The sequence below is a fragment of the Mastigoproctus giganteus genome, chromosome 11 (assembly GCF_048544385.1).
Source record: "Mastigoproctus giganteus isolate SK-2022 chromosome 11, ASM4854438v1, whole genome shotgun sequence".
Classification (NCBI taxonomy): domain Eukaryota; kingdom Metazoa; phylum Arthropoda; class Arachnida; order Uropygi; family Thelyphonidae; genus Mastigoproctus; species Mastigoproctus giganteus.
This window is the reverse complement of record NC_143585.1, coordinates 64,252,049-64,276,107: the sequence shown is the minus strand read 5'-3', so window position 1 is coordinate 64,276,107 and position 24,059 is coordinate 64,252,049. Positions and strand designations below refer to the sequence as shown.

General features: G+C 37.8%; 1 protein-coding gene across 1 annotated transcript in view; it reads left to right on the top strand.

Moving 5' to 3' along the window:
* Positions 1–24,059, top strand: part of LOC150078068 (calpain-15-like) — a 190,113-nt gene that overhangs the window by 41,219 nt on the left and 124,835 nt on the right. The window lies entirely within an intron of this gene.

Genomic DNA, 24,059 nt, shown 5'->3' with positions numbered 1-24,059 from the left:
ATCCACATGCCACTAATCATTCCAACCTTTGCGAAATCAAATCAATCCAACTAAGCCAGATGCCATCTATCTTGGTGTAAGGCCTGTCATTCTTTGACTGTAGACCAGTAGAAAGCTGTGCTTTGGAGTGATGTCATGGTACTTGATCTCACTGTGATAGTCGTGTGTGTCAGATTCCTGTAGAAAGCTACTTGTTGGGTGTATTGTGCTGATAATGAAGTTTGATAGAGGCAGTGATAGTCTGTGGAGCTATTTTTCATTGTTGGGCCTGGGGTGATTGGTTGTTTTGGGCAAACCATAAATGCTGAGGTCTATATAGACATTCTGGCCAATAATGCATTGTCTACATTTTGGCATCATATCAGGGAAGGACAATACTCTATGTCATATTGCTAACATTGTAATGAACTGATGTGAGTGTCGAAATGTTTGATTGGCCAGGCCACAGTTGTGAACTCAATCCTGTAGAAAATCTCAGGGATGAATTGGATTGCTGGGTACCTGTGAGAAAAGGCTGCCCAAAAAACAGAGCAGAACTTGTTGTCAGTTTGAGGGCCAAATGGTGAAAAATATTAGATGGCATTTATAAAAGTTGGTAAAGAATGCTCAGTGAAGACTAGAGGCTGTCATGAGGATAAAGGTCTCAGCACATGTTATTAGTTATCTGGAATTAATGGTAGTGTGTGTGTGTGTGTGTGTGTGTGTGTGTGTGTGTGTGTGTGTGTGTGTGTGTGTGTGGCATGGGCACAATATGATGATATTGCATTTGTTAAAATGTAATATGGTTATATATGGTCAAAATATGGCTACTTAGCACTTTTTCCATTGGGACTAATCACTATTGTATTTAATTTTAATAAATAGAACAAAAAATAGGCAATTCAAAATCATTAACTAGACCTTCTCCCACCTGTCCATACTATGGACGGGTAGAGTAATCCAAAGATATTATACTTATAGTGGGCACAAGTGTTGAAATCCCTTCTGAGTTGGTCTTGGCGCATTATAGCCTAAGTTGCTTATGCGCCAATAAAACCCAAATCAAATCAAAATCAAAACCCTTCTGAGTAAGCTTTTCAACACATACACACTTATTCCACTTTTTGTGATATTGCTATTAGCACCTCATTTTACAAAACTCATTTTACAGAACCAAACTCATTTTACAGAATTGCCAAATGTTGCATCATCATATTTTGTTTCTACATATTCAAATGTTTTCCTTTTCAAGTTTTTTTTTTTGTAACTTTATGGAAAATGAAAAAGTTACATCTTGTAAGTATAAAGACTGTTTTGTGAAATATTTTAGCATTAGCATTAGTAAAGGCACATGATGCAAGAAAGCAAGCTTATATAGCATCAGCCAAAAAAACAAAACAAAAGAACACCCCTCTCATTTCACCCATACACTCACTCCAAATGTTTGTCTAGTTCTGCCTTAAATCTATTTAAGCAATCAACTTCTACAATGACAGATGGAAGTTTGTTCCAGCAATCAACCACCCGCTGGTTAAAGGCAAACTTCCGCACATCTATCCTACAACTAACTTTCTCAATTTGAATTTATGCCCTCTCAAGCAATTATTCTGAGCAAGAGGAAGAATCCCATCACCATTGAGCATGCTCAAATCATTCAAGGCTTTATACACCTCAAACAGATCCCCTCACAGGTGCCTAGTCTCCAGACACTAATTTTCAAAACTCAGGCTCTTTCTTCATAAGAGCAACCTTTTGTTCCATTCACTAATTTTGTTGCACTTCTTTGTACTTGGTTCAGCAGCTCTACATCCTTCTTCAAGGCCATTACTACTACAAGGGGATAATCACCTCCTTATCCCTGCTAGAAAAATTCCTGTATATCATTGACAAGACACCATGAGCTACTCTTGCAGACGAGGCGCCTCCGTAGCCAGGTGGGAAGGAGCAGCAGTGCGTAGCACACGCTTCTTGATTAGACCGGTGTTCGAGCCTGTCACCACCAAATACGGAGGATGCGAAAGGTCTGGGAATGACCACCTTATATTCCCGGAGCAATATGGCCTTAGTTGCTAATTCTCCTAAAAACCAAATAACAAATAACAAACTCTTGCAGACTGTCTGCACAATTATCTCCAGGTCCTTTTCGTTCTCTACCACTGTCAGTGTAGTACCACACAGTTACTCTTGGGTTACTGCTTCCCATATGCATTACTTTACATTTGTCAATGTTAAACTTTAGTTGCCACCTCTCAGCCCATCTGCTCAACTTTTCTAGATCCTGTTGCAGCAGATACTGTCATTAGTATCATTAATAATCGTGTCAACCTTCGTATCATCTGCAAACGTTTACACTAAGCCTGATATACCATCATCAATATCATTAATAAATACAGAAAATAACAATGGACCCAACACTGAACCCTGTGGGACTCCACTAATAACATTAGTCCACGAAGAATAGTGTCCATTGATTACCACTCTCCGCCTTCTCCCACTCAATCACCCCTTTATCCATAGCAGCAATTTGTCTCCAATGCCACACTGCTCCAATTTGTGCCACAGTCTTCCATGTGCAACAGTATCAAAAGCCTTTCTAAGTTACAAATATATGATATCAAAATTATTCTTTGCATCCATTTTCTTTGTGAGCACATCATAGTATCCAACGAAATTGGTCAGACAAGACTTCACCTTAACAAACCCATACTGTGTCAGAGCTGTAACTGAAGTCTTGTCTAGATGATCCTGCAATGCTTTTTTAACGAGTGCTTCCATTAATTTCCTTCGAACTGAAGTTAAAATAAAAGGTCTGTAATTGCCTGTCTCCGTTTGATCCTCCTTTGTGGATTGGGGTCACATTTGCACATCTCCAGTCCATGGGTACTTCCCCTGAGTCCAAGGAAGCTCTCATAATTATGGCTAAGGGTTTGCTTACTTCCTTTGCTGCCTCCTTTAATATAACTGGATAGATCCCATCAACTCGAGGTACCTTTCTTATGTTTATCTTTAAAAATTTCTCCTCCACTTTGCTCTCAGTTATTGCAAAATCATCTAGCTCACTGCCAGAGTTAATTCACCTCTGGCATTCCCCTCCCTGAATAACTCCTCATGTGTGAATGTAAATGCAAAATATTCATTTAGTTTGTTAGCTGCCTGAACAGGATCATCAACAGTTGAATCTTCAATATCAAATGGACCAATCTGATTCATCCCCTTCTTCCTAGAGTTTACATAAGTAAAGAACTCTTTGCTGTTTTTCTTTTCATCCTTTGCCAAAGATTTCTCATAATCTGCTTTTGTGACTTGGTTACAGACCAGCTTATATCTATCATAGGCTTCCATATCACCTGTTAATTTATATGTATCGCATGCATTTTTCTTCTCTACCACATGTCTCACTAGTTCATCTGACATCCATTTAGGCCTAAACCTTGAACAGTATTTCTTAGTTGGTATGAAAAGCCTAGTATCTTCCAAGATTAATTCTTTGAATGCTTCCCATTTTGAATTTGCTGTTGGTAACATTATCAGTTGGTCTCACCATAGTCACCTTTACAAAAGCAAAAACTCTTCCCTTTACCCCTGACGGTAGTTACCTCTTTGAATAAATCCCACTTCAGCGCACTGTGATCACAACCACCTAGTGGTTCCTTTACCTGCAGATTCTTAATGCATGAAGAATCACTACTGATAATCAGATCAAGAGTATTACTCCTTCCAGTTGCCTCCCGAACATGCTGCTGTATCAAACAATAATTCAATAAATCCACAAAAACCTTGCTAGTGTATGAGGCCACTGTTTGCATGTATGAGTGACCAACCCACAAATTACAGTCAATATGTGGGAAAATAAAATCCTCCATTATAAGACTCTGTGATTTACTGGCCCACTCTATCTCTCTGTACAGCTGTTTATTATGCTTATCAGAGTCATTAGGCCTATAACACACTCCTACTCTCAATTTTACTTTCCCAGTGCTTATGTCACACCAAACTGACTCGACACTGCACTATCCAGCCATGTCCACCTTGGATTTTGTGTCTTAACCAATAGCATAACCACTCCTATCCTGTCTATTCTTCCTGTACATATTGTACTCTCCAAATTCCAGTTCTGCATTCCTTATATCTGTGTGACACCACGTCTCTGATGTCCCAACAATATCTGCCCTTGATGTTTTGACCAACACCTCAAATTCATCAAATTTATTTACCAAACTCCTAGCATCGGTGTACACGCAGGTATACATGCACCTGTTCCTATTCTTAGCTACCCTAACACAGTCCATGTACTTACTTGTTCCGCAGTGACTCCCAGCATTCTGGAATCCCCTGCACCTCATTTTCTAGGCTGCTGCTCATTCCTATAGAAGCAGTACAAGAATTACTCTCATCGCTGCCAGCGGCTACTGTTAATCTGTTAGTTTCTTTACCTTTTTTAATACAAGCAAGTAATTTTGTTTCTGCCCCTCGTCAGTAGTTTTAAAGCAAAGTTGGCTGTGATCCATATCATTTCTAATTTTTCAGTTAAAATGACTTGACCTGAATCATAAGAAAATTGCTATCTCTTCAGCCATTTCCTGAATAGTCTGTCTTCTGTTCTGTGGCATATCATCACGAGCTTTGAGACCTTTGTGCATTGTAATTTATTATTTTTTTTATGTAATATTTCATTACTCTCAGTAGACCATTTGCATCATTTTCAAATAGTGCAACCATTCATCTTATGTGTGGGTGTCTGTGTTGCATCACCAAATGCTAGTTTTCGTTGTCATCTTTTTATATAAAATTTAATGCATATTGTTCTGTTCTGAAATGGAGTGCTTTACATGAACCCTTGTGACTTAAAATGCTGAGTGTAAATAATCAAAGTCATGGATTAAGCTATAAGCAAGCAGAATATGCTTTAATATGTTAGGCAGTACCCACTAAATGGTACCTTCATATGGTGCATTTTATTAGAGATATGATATGCATTCATTGTCAACACATTTTTGGTCAGCTTGTATCTGTATATACAAGAATGAGTGAAATAAAAACAAGATTTTTATTATCTAAATTTAAATTAAATGCTGCCAAACACATATTATATGAAAATCTGATTGGATCTACATTGAAACATCAATACATGACACTACAATTATAAAATTAAACAAAATTTTCTCAGGAGGCACCATAGCTCCTTCTTCTTGTCTGTATGCTTATTTTAGGCAAAAATATCTTTGCAGTCTTTGTGAGTTCTTTGTATAGTTTAGTGCCATCGACAGCATAATCATTCCCACTAAACTTTAGAGTACATTTATTCTGAGTTTGTTTACAACTGAAACCAAAAGCAGCATTTCTGATTACCCTTTCATTAAGTTTTTTTTTTTTTTTTAATTTTTCTGTACACAACTCTGAAAATTTTGTTTTTTATATTAAAAACATATATTTTGAATTAATTTTTGAAAATGAAACTCCCCTTAGACCTGTCAGCTAGTAAAATGCAAATAGAAAAACCTGTGTGCTTCAATGAATGATTGAAATTGGACTCCAGCCTGTCACCACTATATGAAACATCGATTGTACATCAACAAAGCCAGCTCACTGTCAATAATTGTATGTGATAGATGCTATTCAATACGCCTACAATTAAACATAACCTGAAATCTGCACATTTCCTGTTTGCACAATAATCAACAGAGATTTCTGGACTTTCGGTGGAGAAATCAAAGAAAAAATTTTGAAGAATAGCTATTAGGAGTTATAGCTCCTTTCATCACATAACTCCATCCATGCAGTTTAAGCCATGGTGGATTAAATGAAAAGCACAAATTTCTGAAATTTGTCTGGGGATCTCATCAACCCCACATCTCCGGCTCAGGGCTAATACACAATGAATCATTGCTGATAACTAAGTCTAGAATATTGCTTTGTTTGTTTGTTGTTTGGTTTGTAGGAGCATTAGCAACTAAGGCCATATTGCTCCAGGATGTGCGGTGGTCATTCCCTGACCTTTTCGCATCCTCCGTATTTGGTGGTGACGGGCTCGAACCCCGGTCTAATTAAGAAGCGTGTCTTACGCACCGCTGCTCCTTCCCACCTGGCTACGGAGGCGCCTAATATTGCTTTCTCTTGTGACTCTCTAACATGGTGTAAAAAAAATAAGCATATAACAAATTCATAAAGGGGATGAATCAGATTGGTCCACTTGATAAGGAAGGGGATGAATCAGATTGGTCCACTTGATATCGATGGGTCAACTGTTGATGATCCTGCTCAGGTAGTTAACAAACTAAATGAATATTTTGCATCGACATTCACACATGACGAGTTATTTAGCGAGGGGAAAGCCAGAGGTGTATTCAACTCTGGCAGTAAGCTAGAGAATCTTGTAATAACTGAGAGTAAAGTGGAGGAGAAATTGTTGAAGATAAACACAAGAAAGGCACCCGGGTGGATGGGATCTATCCAGTTATATTAAAGGAGGCAGCAGAGGAAGTAAGCAAACCCTTAGCCATAATTATGAGAGCTTCCTTGGACTCAGGGGAGGTACCCATAGACTGGAGATGTGCAAATGTGACCCCAATTCACAAAGGAGTATCAAAGGCTGACACAAGTAATTATAGACCTGTGAGTTTAACTTCTGTTCCAGGAAAATTAATGGAGGCACTAGTTAAAGAAGCACTGCAGGATCATTTAGACAAGACTTCAGTTATAGCTCGGACACAGCATGGTTTTGTTAAGGGGAAGTCTTGCCTGACCAATTTGATTGGATACTATGATACAGTCACAAAGGAACTGGATGCAGGGAATAACTTTGATATTATATACTTGGATCTTAGAAAGGCTTTTGATACTGTTGCATTGGAAGACTGCTGCACAAATTGGAGCAGTGTGACATTGGAGGCAAATTGCTGCTGTGGATAAAGGGGTGGTTGAGGGGGAGAAGACAGAGAGTGGTAATCAATGGACACTGCTCATCGTGGACTGATGTTATTAGTGGAGTCCCTCAGGGCTCAGTGTTGGGTCCATTATTGTTTTCTGTATTTATAAATGATATTGATGATGGTATATCGGGCTTAATGTCCAAGTTTGCAGACGATACAAAGGTTGGCAGGGTTGTCAATGACACTACTGACACTATGCTGCTGCAACAGGATCTGGAAAGGTTGAGCAGATGGGCTGAGAGGTGGCAAATGAAGTTTAACATTGACAAATGTAAAGTACTACACATGGGAAACAGCAACCCCAGAGCAACGTATCAACTCTGTGGTACTACACCGACAGTGGTAGAGAATGAAAGGGACCTGGGGGTGGTTGTGCAGGCAGATACGAAGTTCTCTGAGCAGTGCAGACGGGCTGCAAGAGTAGCTTATGGTGTATTGTCAATGATATATAGGAATTTTTCTAGCAGGGATAAGAAGGTGATTATTCCCTTGTATAAGGCAATGGTCAGGCCACACCTAGAGTACTGTATACAGGTCTGGAGGCCTCATTTCAAGAAGGATGTAGAGCTGCTGGAACGAGTACAGAGAAGGGCAACAAGATTAGTGAATGGAACAAAGGGGTGCTCTTATGAAGAAAGGCTTAAGTTTTGCAAATTACAGTGTCTGGAGACTAGGCACCAGCGAGGTGATCTGATAGAGGTGTATAAAGCCTTGAATGGTTTGAGCATGCTCAATGCTGATGGGATTCTTCCTCTAGCTCAGAATAATCACCTGAGAGGGCATAAATTCAAATTGAGGAAAGACAGATGTAGGATAGACGTTCGGAAATTTGCCTTTAGCCAGCGGGTGGTTGGTTGGTGGAACAGACTTCCATCCCTTGTCATGGAAGTTGATAGCCTAAATAAGTTTAAGGCTCAGCTGGACAGGTATTTTGAACGAACAGAGGGGTGAAGTGGGAGTGGTTTCTTTTTTTTTTTTTTTTTGGCTGATGCTGCATTAACTTGCTTTCTTGCATCAAATGCCTCTGCTAATGCTAATAAATGTTTTGCTACTGAATGAGTTACCATTCCAGACCATTGACATTGCAAATTTAAAAATCCCCCGTGATAAGATATGATTTGTTAGCCTGCTCTATTTGTCTATTACTTATCACAGGCATATGACTTATAGCATACTCCTATTCTTCCCTCCCCCAGTGTTTATGTCACACCAGGCTGACCCAGTATTACACTGGCAACCTTTGTCTACTGGTTGTACTCTTTTGGAATCAATATGCTTCTCAAAACTTCAACTTCACCCCCTTCTCTCATGTCTGTTCTTTTTGTACCATTGTAATCCATATGCAAATTCTGCATCGCCCAGTATTCAGTGATGCCATGTTTCTTTCATAATGTCATCATTTGGTGACTTAACTAATATTTCAAAATAGTCCAAAAATTTTTTGGCTACATTACAAGGTTGAATGAAGGTTTTGCTTGGCTCTGGGAAAAAACAATTTACAAATTGCACATTCTTTTAAGAATTATATAATTTGTATTAATTGACATCAGTTATGGTGTGTGGGTGTATATTAAATGGGGCCAAATTTGATATACCTGTATGAAATCTGGCCCCATATCATATACAACAATATTCAAAATTTAGTGTTGGAATTACCATACCAAAACTACCATTCGAGGAGTCAGAGGGCAACAGCTGATGTGCTGTATGACTGTTAAAGATCACCTGGAGCTGTTAGGCAATGTTATTTGAATACATATCCCATTCACGCATTCCTTACATTTCGAGGGTACAGCTCTAAAACGGTGTTCGCAGGCCGGCCGCTAGTTAATACACCGGACTGAACCTATTGGTAACTCTCTAGGAAGCTTCCGGATCAGCTAGTGTATAATCTTGCTACCTCTACTCTGCCAGATAGTGACTGGAGGGAGTCTGAGTAGTGTGTATGCGGGGAGCATTGTCGAGGCCACGTTATGTCAAGGATCTGGGTATATTCTTACCACATGTACGCCATATCCAAAAATTTCATTACTTCATACAGCATGTCCCACCCACTTTTTCTTACTATTGAATACACCATGAATTGTCAAAATAATAGAGCAAGCTTATCTGCAAAAAGATCTAAACCTCCCAAGGACTTCCTAATTCATTTCACAAATATACGTGGTCTCAATTCTAATCTCAACGATGTCCATTTCCACTTGCAGTCTTCCAAACCCCATGTACTTTTTCTGACTGAATCTCAGTTATCAGTTGATTCACCTACTACTCATCTCAGATGTCCAAATTATTTGCTGTATGATTCCTTTCGCCTCAAAGGTGGTACTTGTGCATATGTCCGTTCTGATATTCCCTGTCAGAGACTTGGCAATTTGGAATCTCCTCTCTTTGATCTTCTCTGGCTTAAAATCTCTCTACCTCATTTTGTAAAATTCATCTGTTGTCTCTACCGTTCTCCCAACTCCACTAATCACTTGGAGCTCTTTGACTTCCTCTCTTTGCAACTTGACTTTCTCCAGTCCAACTTTCCTAACAGTGAGGTAATTTTCCTTGGTGATTTTAACGTTCACAACTCCAGCTGGCTTCCGTTTTCTAGTCACACCGACCCAGCAGGTCGAGATGCTGAGGCTTTTGCAATTACTAATGACCTAGCACAGATTATTCATTTACCTACAAGAATACCGGACAATCCTAATCATACAGCCAATACGCTTGATCTTTTTCTCACAAACAACCCTTCTAGGTACAAGGTTGAAATGAGAGGTCCTTTAGGCACTTCAGATCACAACTTGGTGATTGTCTTTTCTCCAATGGAACCTTTATCTCATGGCTATTCCCAACCTCGCATTGTTTGGCATTACAAGAATGCAAAATGGGATGACCTGCGTGACTTCTTTTCTTCTTTTCCTTGGTCTGATTACTGTTTCAAAACTTCTGATGTCAACGTTTGCTCAGATCGTGTCAGTGAAATTATTCTTGCAGGAATGGAATCCTTTATCCCACACTCCACTTTAAAATCTCGTCCTTTATCTAAACCTTGGTTTTCCAATAAATGTGCTAAGGCTGTCCAAGAGAAGAACGTTGCATATCGTAATTGGCTTGTTTCTAATTCTTCAGTTTCATTTTCTGCCTACACCAAAGCTCGCAACAATTGTAAAGCAGTTATTAATCAGTCCAAACTAGAGTTTGAACAGGCTAAGAGTAGAAAACTTGCTTCTTGCCCTAATGGTAGCCGAGCATTCTGGTCTCTTGCCAAAGCTATTGGCCGCAACTTTTGCCCATCTCTGCTCCCACCTCTGTCCAAACCAGATGGTTCTCTTGTCACTTCAGCCAAGGATAAAGCTGACCTGCTAGCATCCCATTTTTCTTCGAGCTCATGTATTAATGATCTTGGTAAAACACCTCCCACCATTCCTAACACGCTCCATTCAATGCCTCCTGTGGTCTTCCGTCAAAAGAATATCAGAAGGATTTTGATGAATCTTGATGCTAAGAGCTGCTCCAGGTCCTGATGGTATTTCTCCACTTGTTCTCAAAACCTGTGCTCCTGAACTTACTCCTATTCTTTGCCGCCTTTTTTCACTTTCTTATTCCAAAGGTGTTTTTCCTTCTGCTTGGAAATTTGCTCATATCCAGCCAGTTCCTAAAAAGGGTGACAAATCCCTCCCATCCAATTATCGTCCCATTGCAATTACTTCTACTCTTTCTAAAGTAATGGAGAAATCAATTAACCGCCAACTCTTAAACTACCTAGAAACCTTCCGTCTGATCAACGATCGCCAGTATGGATTCCGTCAGTGTCGATCCACTGGTGATATTCTGGCTTATGTTATCCATTTATGGACTAATTCAATGGAAAGGTTTGGTGAAACACAAGTAGTTGCTCTTGACATCTCAAAGGCTTTTGATCGTGTTTGGCATAAAGGTCTTCTAAACAAGCTTCCATCTTATGGTTTGCCAACTGTTTTTAGTAATTGGTTATCCAGTTTTCTCTCTGATCGCTCACTGAGGGTGATGGTAGATGGCTCTCTGTCTTCTAACTTCTCCACTGATGCCGGTGTCCCCCAAGGTTCACTTCTTTCCCCCACTCTTTTCCTCTTGTATATCAATGACCTTCTTCCATTGACTGGAAATCCTATCCAAGGTTTTGCTGATGACAGCACATTGCATTCAACTTTCCAATTTGAGAAACCTTGTCCAGCTCAATCAGCTTCAAGTTCTCGAAAATCTGCTGCCAATTCCTTAAATGCCGACCTTCAGGTAATTCTCCAGTGGGGCAAAGACAACTTAGTTGATTTCAACCCTTCTAAAACTCAATCTTGTCTTATATCTCGCAAAAAGGATTCTTCTGCTCCTATGCTTATCTTTAGTGACACTCCGATTTCTAGGCAAAATGATATATCTCTTTTGGGGATTACCCTGACTTCTAATCTCTCTTGGCACAAGCACATTACAAATATTGCTTCCTCTGCATCTAAAAAACTTGGTTTTCTCTTTCGCTCTCGGCATTACTTTTCTCCCAAACAGCTGCTCACTCTGTATAAATCGCAAATCCGCCCTGCCATAGAATATTGTTCCCACATCTGGGGTGGTGCCCCCAAAACCTCTCTCAGGCTTCTTGATTCCATTCAGAAGAGGGCAGTTAGGTTAATTAATGATTCATCTCTAACAGAGTCTCTCCACTCGCTTTCTCATAGACGCACTGTTTCTGCTGCATGCCTCTTCTACAGATACTTCCATGGGCACTGTTCTTCTGAATTGGCTTCTATAATTCCCGCTCTCTCTTTCAAAACAGTCCGAACACATGCCGCCACCAGCCAACATCCATTTACTGTCCAACTTCAAACCCACAGAACCAACTTTTCATCTTCCTCATTTATTCATTCAACTGCCGTTTTCTGGAACAACCTTCCTTCATAAGTGTTTCCTGAAAATTACAATCTACAGAAGTTCAAGTCCAATATCAACAAATATCTTCTTTCGTCTTCTCAACCTCTAACCCAAGCACGGTACTAAGTACTATAGGTTATAATACCTCTCGTGTTTGGGGTTCTCATAAAAAAAAAAAAAACATGGAGGAATGCCGCACCTCTATGTTACCAGGCAGTACTAGGTGGCAGATGACTCTCATCAACCGGTGCAATACCACCATTTTGCTTATTGGAGGCTTGAAGTGGTGGAACCCATGTTTAGTCTCTAGAGCTAAGTTCCGGTCAACCCTTCCCTATCTCTTCCATCATGCAGTATGATTGATGACTTTTGATGTTATGATGAACATCGTGGCGAGATCCAATATTCCTTACATTTCGAGGGTACAGCTCTAAAACGGTGTTCGCAGGCCAGCCGCTAGTTAGTACACTGTACAGAACCTATTGGTAACTCTCTAGGAGGCTTCCGGATCAGCTAGTGTATAATCTTGCTACCTCTACTCTGCCAGATAGTGACTGGAGGGAGTCCGAGTAGTGTGTATGCAGGGATCATCGTCGAGGCCACGTTATGTCAAGGATCTGAGTATGTTCTTACCATGTGTACGCCATATCCAAACATTTCATTACTTCATACAACATATCCCACCCACCTTTTCTTACTATTGAATACACCATGAATCGTCGAATTAATAGAGCAAGCTTATCTGCGAAAATATCTAAACCTCCCAAGCACTTTCTAATTCATTTCAGAAATATACGTGGTCTCAATTCTAATCTCAACGATGTCCATTTCCACTTGCAGTCTGCCAAACCTCATGTACTTTTACTGACAGAATCTCAGTTATTGGTTGATTCAACTACTCATCTCAGATGCCCAAATTATTTGCTGTATGATTCCTTTCGCCTCAAGGGTGGTACTTGTGCATATGTCCGTTCTGATATTCCATGTCAGAGACTTGGCAATTTGGAATCTCCTCTCTTTGATCTTCTCTGGCTTAAGATCTCTCTACCTCATTGTGTCAAATTCATCTGTTGTCTCTACCGTTCTCCCAACTCCACTAATCACTTGGAGCTCTTTTACTTCCTCTCTTTACAACTTGACTTTCTCCAGTCCAACTTTCCTAACAGTGAGGTAATTTTCCTTGGTGATTTTAATGTTCACAACTCCAGCTGTCTTCCGTTTTCTAGTCACACCGACCCAGCAGGTCGAGATGCTGAGGCTTTTGCAATTACTAATGACCTAGCACAGATTATTCATTTACCTACAAGAATACCGGACAATCCTAATCATACAGCCAATATGCTTGATCTTTTTCTCACAAACAACCCTTCTAAGTACACGGTCGAAGTGAGAGGTCCTTTAGGCACTTCAGATCACAACTTGGTGATTGTCTCTTCTCCAATGGAACCTTTATCTCATGGTTATTCCCAACCTTGTGTTGTTTGGCATTACATGAATGCAAAATGGGATGACCTGCGAGACTTCTTTTTCTTGGTCGGATTACTGTTTAAAAACTTCTGATGTCAATGTTTGCTCAGATCGTGTCAGTGAAATTATTCTTGCAGGAATGGAATCCTTTATCCCACACTCCACTTTAAAATCTCGGCCTTTATCTAAACCTTGGTTTTCCAACAAATGTGCTAAGGCTGTTCAAGAGAAGAATGTTGCATACCGTAATTGGCTTGTTTCTAATTCTCCAGTTTCATTTTCTGCCTACACCAAAGCTCGCAACAATTGTAAAGCAGTTATTAATCAGTCCAAACTAGATTTTGAACAGACTAAGAGTAGAAAAATTGCTTCTTGTCCCAAAGGTAGACGAGCATTCTGGTCTCTTGCCAAAACTATTGGCCGCAACTTTTGCCCATCTCTGCTCCCACCTCTGTCCAAACCAGATGGTTCTGTTTTCACTTCAGTCAAGGATAAAGCTGACCTGCTAGCATCCCATTTTTCTTCCAACTCATGTATCAACGATCTTGGTAAAACACCTCCCACCATTCCCAAAACGCTCCATTCAATGCCTCCTGTGGTCTTCCGCCAAAAGGATGTCAGAAGTATTTTGACGAATCTTGATGCTAAGAAAGCTCCAGGTCCCGATGGTATTTCTCCACTTGTTCTCAAAACCTGTGCTCCTGAATTTACTCCTATTCTTTGCCGCTTTTTTCGCTTTCTTATTCCAGAGGTGTTTTTCCTTCTGCTTGGAAATTTGCTCATATCCAGCCAGTTCCTAAAAAGGGTGACAAATCCCTCCCATCCAATTATCGTCCCATTGCAATTACTTCTACTCTTTCTAAAGTAATGGAGAAATCAATTAACCCCAACTCTTAAACTACCTAGAAACCTTCTGTCTGATCAACGATCACCAGTACGGATTCCATCAGTGTCGATCCACTGGTGATATTCTGGCTTATGTTACCCGTTTATGGACTAATTCAATGGAAAGGTTCGGTGAAACACAAGTAGTTGCTCTTGACATCTCAAAGGCTTTCGATCGTGTTTGGCATAAAGGTCTTCTAAACAATCTTCCATCTTATGGTTTGCCAACTGTTTTTAGTAATTGGTTATCCAGTTTTCTCTCTGATCGTTCACTGAGGGTGATAGTAGATTGCTCTCTGTTTTCTAACTTCTCCACTAATGCCAGTGTCCCCCCCCCAAGGTTCAGTTCTTTCCCCCTCTCTTTTCCTCTTGTATATTAATGACCTTCTTCCATTGACTGGAAATCCTATCCATAGTTTTGCCGATGATAGCACATTACATTCCACTTTCCATTTTGAGAAACCTTGTCCTGCTCAATCAGCTTCAACTTCTTGAAAATCTGCTACCAATTCCTTAAATGCCGATCTTCAGGTAATTCTCCAGTGGGGCAAAGACAACTTAGTTGATTTCAACCCTTCTAAAACTCAATCTTGTCTTATATCTTGCAAAAAGGATTCTTTTGCTCCTATGCTTATCTTTAGTGACACTCCGATTTCTAGGCAAAATGATATATCTCTTTTGGGGATTACCCTGACTTCTAATCTCTCTTGGCACAAGCACATTACAAATATTGCTTCCTCTGCATCTAAAAAACTTGGTTTTCTCTTTCACTCTCGGCGTTACTTTTCTTTCAAACAGCTGCTCACTCTGTATAAATTGCAAATCCGCCCTGCCATGGAATATTGTTCCCACATCTGGGGGTGGTTCCCCCAAAACCTCTTTCAGGCTTCTTGATTCCATTCAGAAGAGGGCAGTTAGGTTAATTAATGATTCATCTTTAACAAAGTCTCTCCACTCGCTGTCTTATAGATGTACTGTTTCTGCTGCATGTCTCTTCTACAGATACTTCCATGGGGGCACCTCCCCAGATGTGGGAACAATATTCCATGGCAGGGCGGAATTTCGATTTATACAGAGTGAGCAGCTGTTTGAAAGAAAAGTATCGCCGAGAGCGAAAGAGAAAACCAAGTTTTCTCCTTCACTGGTGGTGGTGGCGGCAGCATGTGTTTTCCGACTTCTCCAGTCTGCCACCAGTCAACATCCATTTACTGTCCAACTCCAAACTTACAGAACCAACTTTTCATCTTCCTCATTTATTCATTCAACTGCCATTTTCTGGAACAACCTTCCTTCATACGTATTTTCTGAAAATTACAGTCTACAGAAGTTCAAGTCCAGTGTCAACAAATATCTTCTTTCATCTTCTCAACCTCCAACCCAAGCATGGTAATAAGTGCTATAGGTTCTAATACCTCTCGTGTTTGGGGTTTACATAAAAAAAAAAAAAAAAAAAAAAAAAGCTATGTTCACACTTGAAAATAGGATTATGTATGTATAATGAAAAATAATTTTTTTGAAGTCACTCAAAATCTCCTGAAATTTGGATCTCATTTTAAAGAATATCCTCTATACCCAAGGGGGAAGTGCTGCCAGGCTTCAAACCACCCCTCCTCTACAAATAAACTCAATGTGAACTGAGTGATTTTTATCTAGTTTAGAGCAACAGCTGTTACCCTCAGCCCCTCTTCCTCCAAGAAAAGTCCTGGGTGCCTTTTTTTTTGTTGCCAATGGCATTAAATAATGAAGACCATATTACTGCTTTTTTATCTCTTAGTTATTTAAAATTTAATATTTAATATGTTACTTTTCCTAGTTTTATCTTATTAACAATGGGTTGCAACTTGAAGGAGTTTTAAAAATATCTTGTGACTAGTGGGAGGAGGGGGGGAAGGCAACAAGATTCAGGTAGTTGAAGGTGAAAATGGCTTAGGGATAAATGATAGTCTTATATGAAGTTTTCTCTCAGTAGCATAGATGAGCAGCTAGGATAGAACATCGGATTCTCTCAGCTTTCCGAGTGGAAACTATAATTTAGGAAGGATGTACAGTGCTGAATTTGATACAGAGAAGAAAGTTATGGGCTGTGGTTATTTCTAGAATGAGTACTATTAGGATACTAAAGAAGTAGTAGAGAAGAGTTATAAAAACTTAATAGTTTGCAAGAAAGAATTATCAATTAAACATATTAATACAAAATGTAAATATAAATTAATATATAATAAAATAACAACTTGGCACCACTAAGAGAATGTACAACAGTCATAATACACATCAGATAAATGAACTATAATTAAAATTTGATTTAAGTAATATTTTTAACTAATATAAATAAAAAAATATCTTTTAACTTTTCAGGTTGTATTATTTCCTGTATAGTATTAAGATTATGGGTCATCCATGTATTCTGTTCTCAGTTTGCTTATTTGCTGAATGTGAAATTGAAGTTTCTGGGAAAGAAGCTCTGTGCCTCTGTCATGGACCAACTAGCTTGGTGCCATATAAAAAAGCTTTATTAAAAGTTCTTAACCGTCATAGAGGTAACAGAGACAAATGTTAAACAAGGTGGTGTTTGAACAGTGCTGCAACAAGTAATGATTATATTTATTTACATTTCCTATTTCCATTAAAGCTTTTACAATTCATAATTGCTTGTCGCTAAACTTCATGTTTTTTCTAGAAAATATGGTCTGCATGGATGTCTTTCTAACTCACCAATCTTTTTAGAAAAGTTGAGATTTGATTAATATCAAAGACTAGAGGAATTCTTGAAAGTGTTATTTATTTATTTTTTTTAATCTAGATTTAGTCATTTTGAGTTGTAATGTCAGAAGCTTATGGTTTTACTTTCCACATGCACGATTCCCCAATTCCAAGAATGCCCTTATAATTATAATTAAAAGTTAGTGTGCCACTTTTGCTGCTTGTTTTAATATAATTGCATAAATTCTATCAGCCCTAGGCACCTTATTTTACTTTTAGCTTAACTACTTATCTTCCACCTTGCTCTCAGTTATGACAAAATCATTTTACACCTTTTAGAATTTAGGTGTACTTCTGGAGTCACTACCTCTAAAAACGGGCACCTCTGTAGCCAGGTGGGCAGGAGCAGCAGTGCATAGCACACGCTTCTTGATTAGACCGGGGTTCGAGCCCGTAACCACCAAATACGGAGGATGCAGAAAGGTCAGGGAGTGACCACCGCATATTCTCGGAGCAATATGGCCTCAGTTGCTAATGCTCCTAAAAAAACCAAATAACCCCTAAAAACTTATTTGTGTGTGAATGTAGTTGCAAATTATTTATTCACTGTACAGGATCATTAATAGTTGTCTTTCATATCCAGTAGACCAATGTGAATTATCCCTTTCCTTTGAGTGCTAACAAATACAAAATATTCTTTACTACTTTTCTTTGCATTCTTAGCTGAAGACTTCTCATAATCTGCCATTCCTAAATCCTCCTCTACCTGTAACTTGATTGCAGATTAGTTTATACTAATTGTTGATGTCTGTGTACCCCGATAATTATAATTATCTAATGCATGTTTCTTCTCTGGTATTAGCCTCATCAGCTCATCTGACATCCATTTAGGTTTAAATCTTGAACAATATATCTTATTTAGCACAAAAAATTATAGTCTGCCACTCCAACAGGATCTACAAAAGTTAGGCAGATGGGGTGAGAGGTGGCAACTGAAGTTTAACATTGATAAATGCAAAGTACTGCATATGAGTAGAGTAGTAACCCCAGAGTAACATACCAACTGTGCTGTACTACACTCAATATAGTGGAGAATGAAAAAGACTGGGGGCTAATTGGGCTGTCAGATATGACATTTTCTGAGCAGTGCAGACAGGCTGCAAGAGCAGCTCATGGGGTCTTGTCAGTGATATATACAGGAATTTTGCTAGCAGGGATAAGGAGATGATTATCCCCTTGTATAAGACTATGGTCAGACCACACCTTGAGTACTGCATACAGGTCTGGAGGCATCATTTTAGGAAGGATGTAGAGCTGCTGGAAAAATACAGAGAAGGGTGAGGTGATCTGATTGAGGTGTATAAGGCCTTGAATGGTTTGAGCTAGCTTGATGCTGATGGGGTTCTTTCTCTTGCTCAGATTACACACCGGAGGGGACATAAATTCAAATTGAGGAAAGACAGTTGTAAAATAGATGTGCAGAAATTTTCCTTTAGCTAGCGGGTGGTTGATGGCTGAAACAAGCTTCCATCTATCGTTGTGGAAGTTGATAGCTTAAATAAATTCAAGGAAGAACTGGACAAACCTTTGGAACAAATGGATGGGTGAAATGGGAAGTTTTTTTTTTTTTTGCTGATGCTGTATAAGCATGCTTTCTTGCATCATATGCCTCTACTAATGCTAATGCTAAAAAAGCTGAGTAGCAACTATGATTATGTTGCTAAATGCCTCCTATTTAGCTTTTGCAGCTTTAAACATTGGTTGATCCCACCAAAAAGAATTTAAAAACTAAGAAGCAAAATCCTTTCCCGTCCTTCACCTTTGACAGTAGATGTATCTTTAAAGAAATTGCACATCCATGTTAATGGTAGTTCCTTTACCTGAAGATTCTTGATGCGTGAAGAGTCACTGTTAATATTTCTATTATCACTATTAGCACTATTATTTCTATTATCACTATTTCTAATTGCTTGTTCTTCTCTAATGGTATTGAGAAGAGAAAGCAATTGATGATGGTATAGAAACTAGTCATCCAGTAAATATATTACAACTTAAAAATTTTGTTGGCAGTCCATTCCTGCAAATAGATATCATAGGATTAAGAAAGAATAACCACAGACCAGTTGTAAGAGAATTTTGATTTACTAAAGAGTAACTAGTTAATGGAATTGAAAGGGGGGTCAAATTCGTATATAGATGAAATATATAAAAAAATAAATGAAAGATACATGGATTACATTTAGCAGCATTTTTATTTATTTTATTTTTTATGGTTGTGCTATACTGTTTTATGCTCTTGGTTACTTAGTTTTTCTTTCTTTCATTTGCAAATACGAGTATACTATAAATATTCCAGAGATTTCACATATAATAAGAGATCAAGTGCTTATAAATTCTTCATTGAATATAAAATTTCAAATAAATAAATAAAAAAGAAGAAGAAAATAGAAGTTTTTACATGTGAGTTCATAGCCTAGGATTTATATGTATATTAGTTTTATTATAATAGTTTGATATCCATTTATATAAATACTCCTGTCACTAATAACTATAAAACAGTAGTTGATATTTTAAGTATACAAAACATGATTTCCTTTTCTTTGTAATTATTATTCATGAAAAAATTTAACTGTTACCTGGCAGTGTTTGTGTATAATAAGATTGTGTTTGCTTCTCCATTTTGGGATATAAGGAGATAATTAGAAAGGTTTAGTGGTTTGAAACAAAATGATATGAGGATTATAAAGCATTGCCTGGGGACAGTAGTTTCCAAGATTATAAATCTAGAATTTAGTATTAATGTTTAAATAGTGAGTTATTTTTGGGAAGAGGTGGGAGGGTTGAAAATAATGCATTATTTACATTAAGTAACAGAAAATAATGAAAATATCCTAAGATAAGAAAAGAAACCTTCATATCTTATATCCTACTTATCATGATAAAGAAATAAGGAAATAATTTCCTGTTCTTTACTATTACTGGTTCATTTCTACATATTTTTTTTTTTTTTTTTTTTTTTTTTACAGTTGTATTACATCATCAATTTGCATCATCAGGTTATATAGGGACTCACATCTGGTGAGTATGGGCTTGGCACACCCAGGGTCCTGAGCTGGATATCATCATTCTTCTCTTTCTTGGGGATTCCCTTCTACTTTTGACTCTCTCTCTCTCTCTCTCTCTCTCTCTCTCTCTCTCTCTCTCTCAGGGTAACTTGGGAATTTTTTTTTTTTGGCTGTTGCAGCATAAGCCTCAGGCTTCCTTGCACCATATAGCTAATAATAACAAATAAAATAAATATACTACCTCTGCATACATATTTTAAAATAAGGTCTAAGTGATATGCAGTTTGTCTATTTTTTTTATTGTTTTAAGAAAAGCACTTTCCACTTCAGTGGTATTATTTCCTGCTGAGGTACCTGTTAGAGCATGACACAGCTATCACAGGAAGACTGCTTACAAAAGACATGCAGCATAACAGAGGAAGTAAACTTACCACAGCTATTCTGATTTTATTAGTTGTCAGAATTGTCTGCATAGATGAATGTTGTAAGTTCACTTAAAATATGCATACAGTTAAGTAAAATATACAGATAAAAATCAGTTGGCTGCAAATTTATAATAATTTAATAGTTTTAAATTTTATAATATTATATAATATTATCCATTTTACACTCATTTGCTATTAGCAAGTAGTTATAATATTATTTTTCAAAATAATTCAGTATTATTTAGTGAGGCTAGATCGCATCTGAAAATATTTACAGCAATACTAATTGAAACAGCTATCTCCTTGATCCAGTTTATTATTATTTATTTTTAATTTTCATGAGTTATTTGATTTCAAAATTGTTTTTTCCTAATTAAATTTTCACTAAGATAAATGAAACAGTTAACTTTTCTGAGATTCAATATGTTTTACTGCAGTCTGTGATATATCAATCAATTTTTAATTTGGTATTACTTTTGTTACTTGTAATTAAACCATTTCCTTGAATGCTTTTTGTCTTGTAATTGAAAATATATATATTTAGGATTTATTTAATATTTACATTATAATTACAATACTCTCTTTTTAATCAGAAGTTTATTGGATAAAAATGCTATGCAGATACTTTCATCCAATAATTAGTAAATTAAAGATGTTATTACTACAGGATTAATATCCAAGAATTTTTCTAAGATAGTGTGCACTATTAGGAGTTTATTATAAACATTTAATATATAGTATGTTAAATAAGAAGTATGAGCATGTATGCAGTGGCACATTAATTATCCAAACTAATTGGGGATGGACCACTGCGAATAATGAATTTGTTCAGGTAATTGACTTTTTTTTCCTTAATATTTATTTGAAAAAAAAAAAAAAAAAAACCTAATTTTTAACATAAATTGCTGGTTGCCTTAGCCCATATTTATCTCTGAAACTGATTTTGTTAACACCTTTCTTTAGTTTTTTAATAATAGTTTTGTTTTTGAACATTTGTTTAAAATGAAGTTTGAAGTTTATCTGCTAAATATATATATATAGAGTGCCCTTAAATTATTGACGCCGTTACAAATGATTAAGTGCAAACTAGAACTGGCATACAGATAATGTTTATTATTTGAAAGAGCCTCTCAAAGAGTTTTATATAGCATTGTGTAAATGTCGCTTGTATTGATAATGGTTGTTCCTCACAATAACCATTAAAATGGTGATGGTATACAAAGAAAGCACTGTGTGTATTGTGGTTTGCCAAGTTTAAATTGATAGTTACAGTGCAAAGGCAGTATTGCCAAGAATATGGAGGTGAAGTACCTTCAGGCAAGTCCATTAAGTGATGGAAGAACAGTTTAAGGGAACTGGCAGTGTCCTCCTGTATAAGAAGGGTGCAGGTCAGGCTGCAGTGCGTCGAGAATGTTGAATGTGTTTGCCGAAGTTTTACACACAGCCCAAGAAAATCTATCCATTGTGCTAGCAGAGAACTAGAAATGCCCCGATCAACCATCCACAAGATTCTCTGCCAACGCTAATCTGTAACTTTATGCATACAAAATCCAGCTTGTGCAAGCATTGAAACTGTATGGAGAACATTTTGCTGTGGATATGCTCAGTCGGATTGAAAATGACAATGACTTCCTGAACAAAGTTGTCTTTAGTGGCAAGTTTACCTTCCACCTGTCTGGTAAGATAAACCACAATTGCTGCAAGGTCTTGGGCAGTGAAACCCTTCCATGTCTTTAATGAGCATTAATGGAATTCCCCATAATTGAGTATGATACTCCCTTTCCCATAACCAGGTGATTGAATCATTTTTTATTCACTAAGACCACGTAAACAGTAACAATTACTTGGACATGCTAGAGCATTTTGTGATTCCGCAGATGGCAGAACATCAACTGAACATTATGTTTCAGAAAGATGGCACTCCTCATTGGCTTTGACTGTGCAACAATTTCTGAGTGAGCATTTCCAGGATCAATTCCCTGGCCCGTTGCTCACCAAATATAAGCCCACTGTACATTTTTCTGTGGAGGTTATATGAAGGATCAGGTGTATCATATGCCTTTTGCAAATTTGGGTGAAATTTGCAAGTGAATCACCAATGCAACTGCCTCCATGACACCTCAAATGCTAGAAAATACTTGGTGCAAAATTGTAAACCATTTGTACATCATATGTCTACAAGTGGTGCCCATGTTGAAACTTCTTGAGTTATCCTTTCCATTGAAAAAACTGCTGCCGATATTTCTTGTAGTTCCTGTTGTATAATAATTTGTAATGTGATTAATAATTTATGAACACACTGTATTTACCATTTCAGTATTGTTGTTTGCTAAGAGAGTAAACAACAATAGCTACATTTTGTGGGATATGAGATCTCCAAGTTCACCTATTTTCTGTAACTCAGCACAATTTTTTTTTTTTCCCCATATGCATACTGGTATTATTTATTTCATGATAAGAAGATAAATGAAGAAGAAGATGTTTGCAGATGATAGTTAATGATAATAATCAAGGTATGCTACTGAACAAGATCTAGAAAAATTAGACACATTGGCTGAGGAATGCAATAGAAGTTTAATATTGACAAATGCAAGTTACTGCATATGGGTAACTGTAATCCCAGAATAAAATATCAACCGTGTGGTACCATGCTTGGGTAGTGGAGAACAAAAAAGATGTGAAAAATTATGCAGTTGTATATGAAGTTCTCTGAACAGCACAGGCAGGCTGTTAGGATAGCTCTTGTGGTTTTGTTAATGATATACTGGAATTTTGCCATCCTGAATAGTAAGGTGATTATCATTGCATAATGTGATAGTTGGGCCATATCTTTAGTACTGCATACAGATCTGGAAGCCCAATTTTAGGAAGGATATGGATCTATTGGAATGGGTGCAGAGAATGGCAACAAAATTAATGAGGAGAAGAAAAGGATTCACTTATCAAGAAAGGCTTCAGTTCTGCATATTGCAAGGTCTAGAAACTAAGCACCTGCAAGGAGATCTGATTGAAGTGTTTAAGGCTTTGAATGAATTGAGTAAGCCTGTTGATGGCACCTTTCACTTACTTGGGAGAACTCGTATGAGGGGGCATAAATTTAAATTGAGGGAGAATAGTTGCAGAATATTGATGTGCAGAAATTTGCTTTCAGCCAGAGGGTAGTTGATTGTTTGAACAAACTTCCATCTGATGCTGTGAAGTGGGGGGTAGTTTGATTAAATTTATGGAGGGATTAGATTACACTGGTTTACAGTGTATCTGGGTTTTGAGTAAAAGTATGTGGCAGTTATTTATGCATATTTACTGATTACTAAACTGAAGTCAGTTTGTTTCTATCACGTAAAGATTTTTCACAATTCATTAACAAAATATTACCTAGGTATTATATGCAAATGTGTACATAACTATAGTTTCTGCAATGGTTTACAAGTTTTATACTCCTATATTCGTAATCAGTATCAAGTATTTGCCTCAAATACAACAGATTGTGCATGTTTAACCCGTAACTACACACACACTGCAAGGTAGCTGACCTTGACCCAGAAAGGTAGATGGCCCCCATCCCGCTCTTCCGGCCCATCTGTGATTCCCAGAATTTTATTTTCCGAGTGGAGTCTGGGAAACTGCTGTGTGTAGTTACGGGTTAAACTTGTCTGAGCATGTACTCACTTGTTTGTACAGTCCACTCAACCACAGAGCCTATATAAGTGGCACATCCC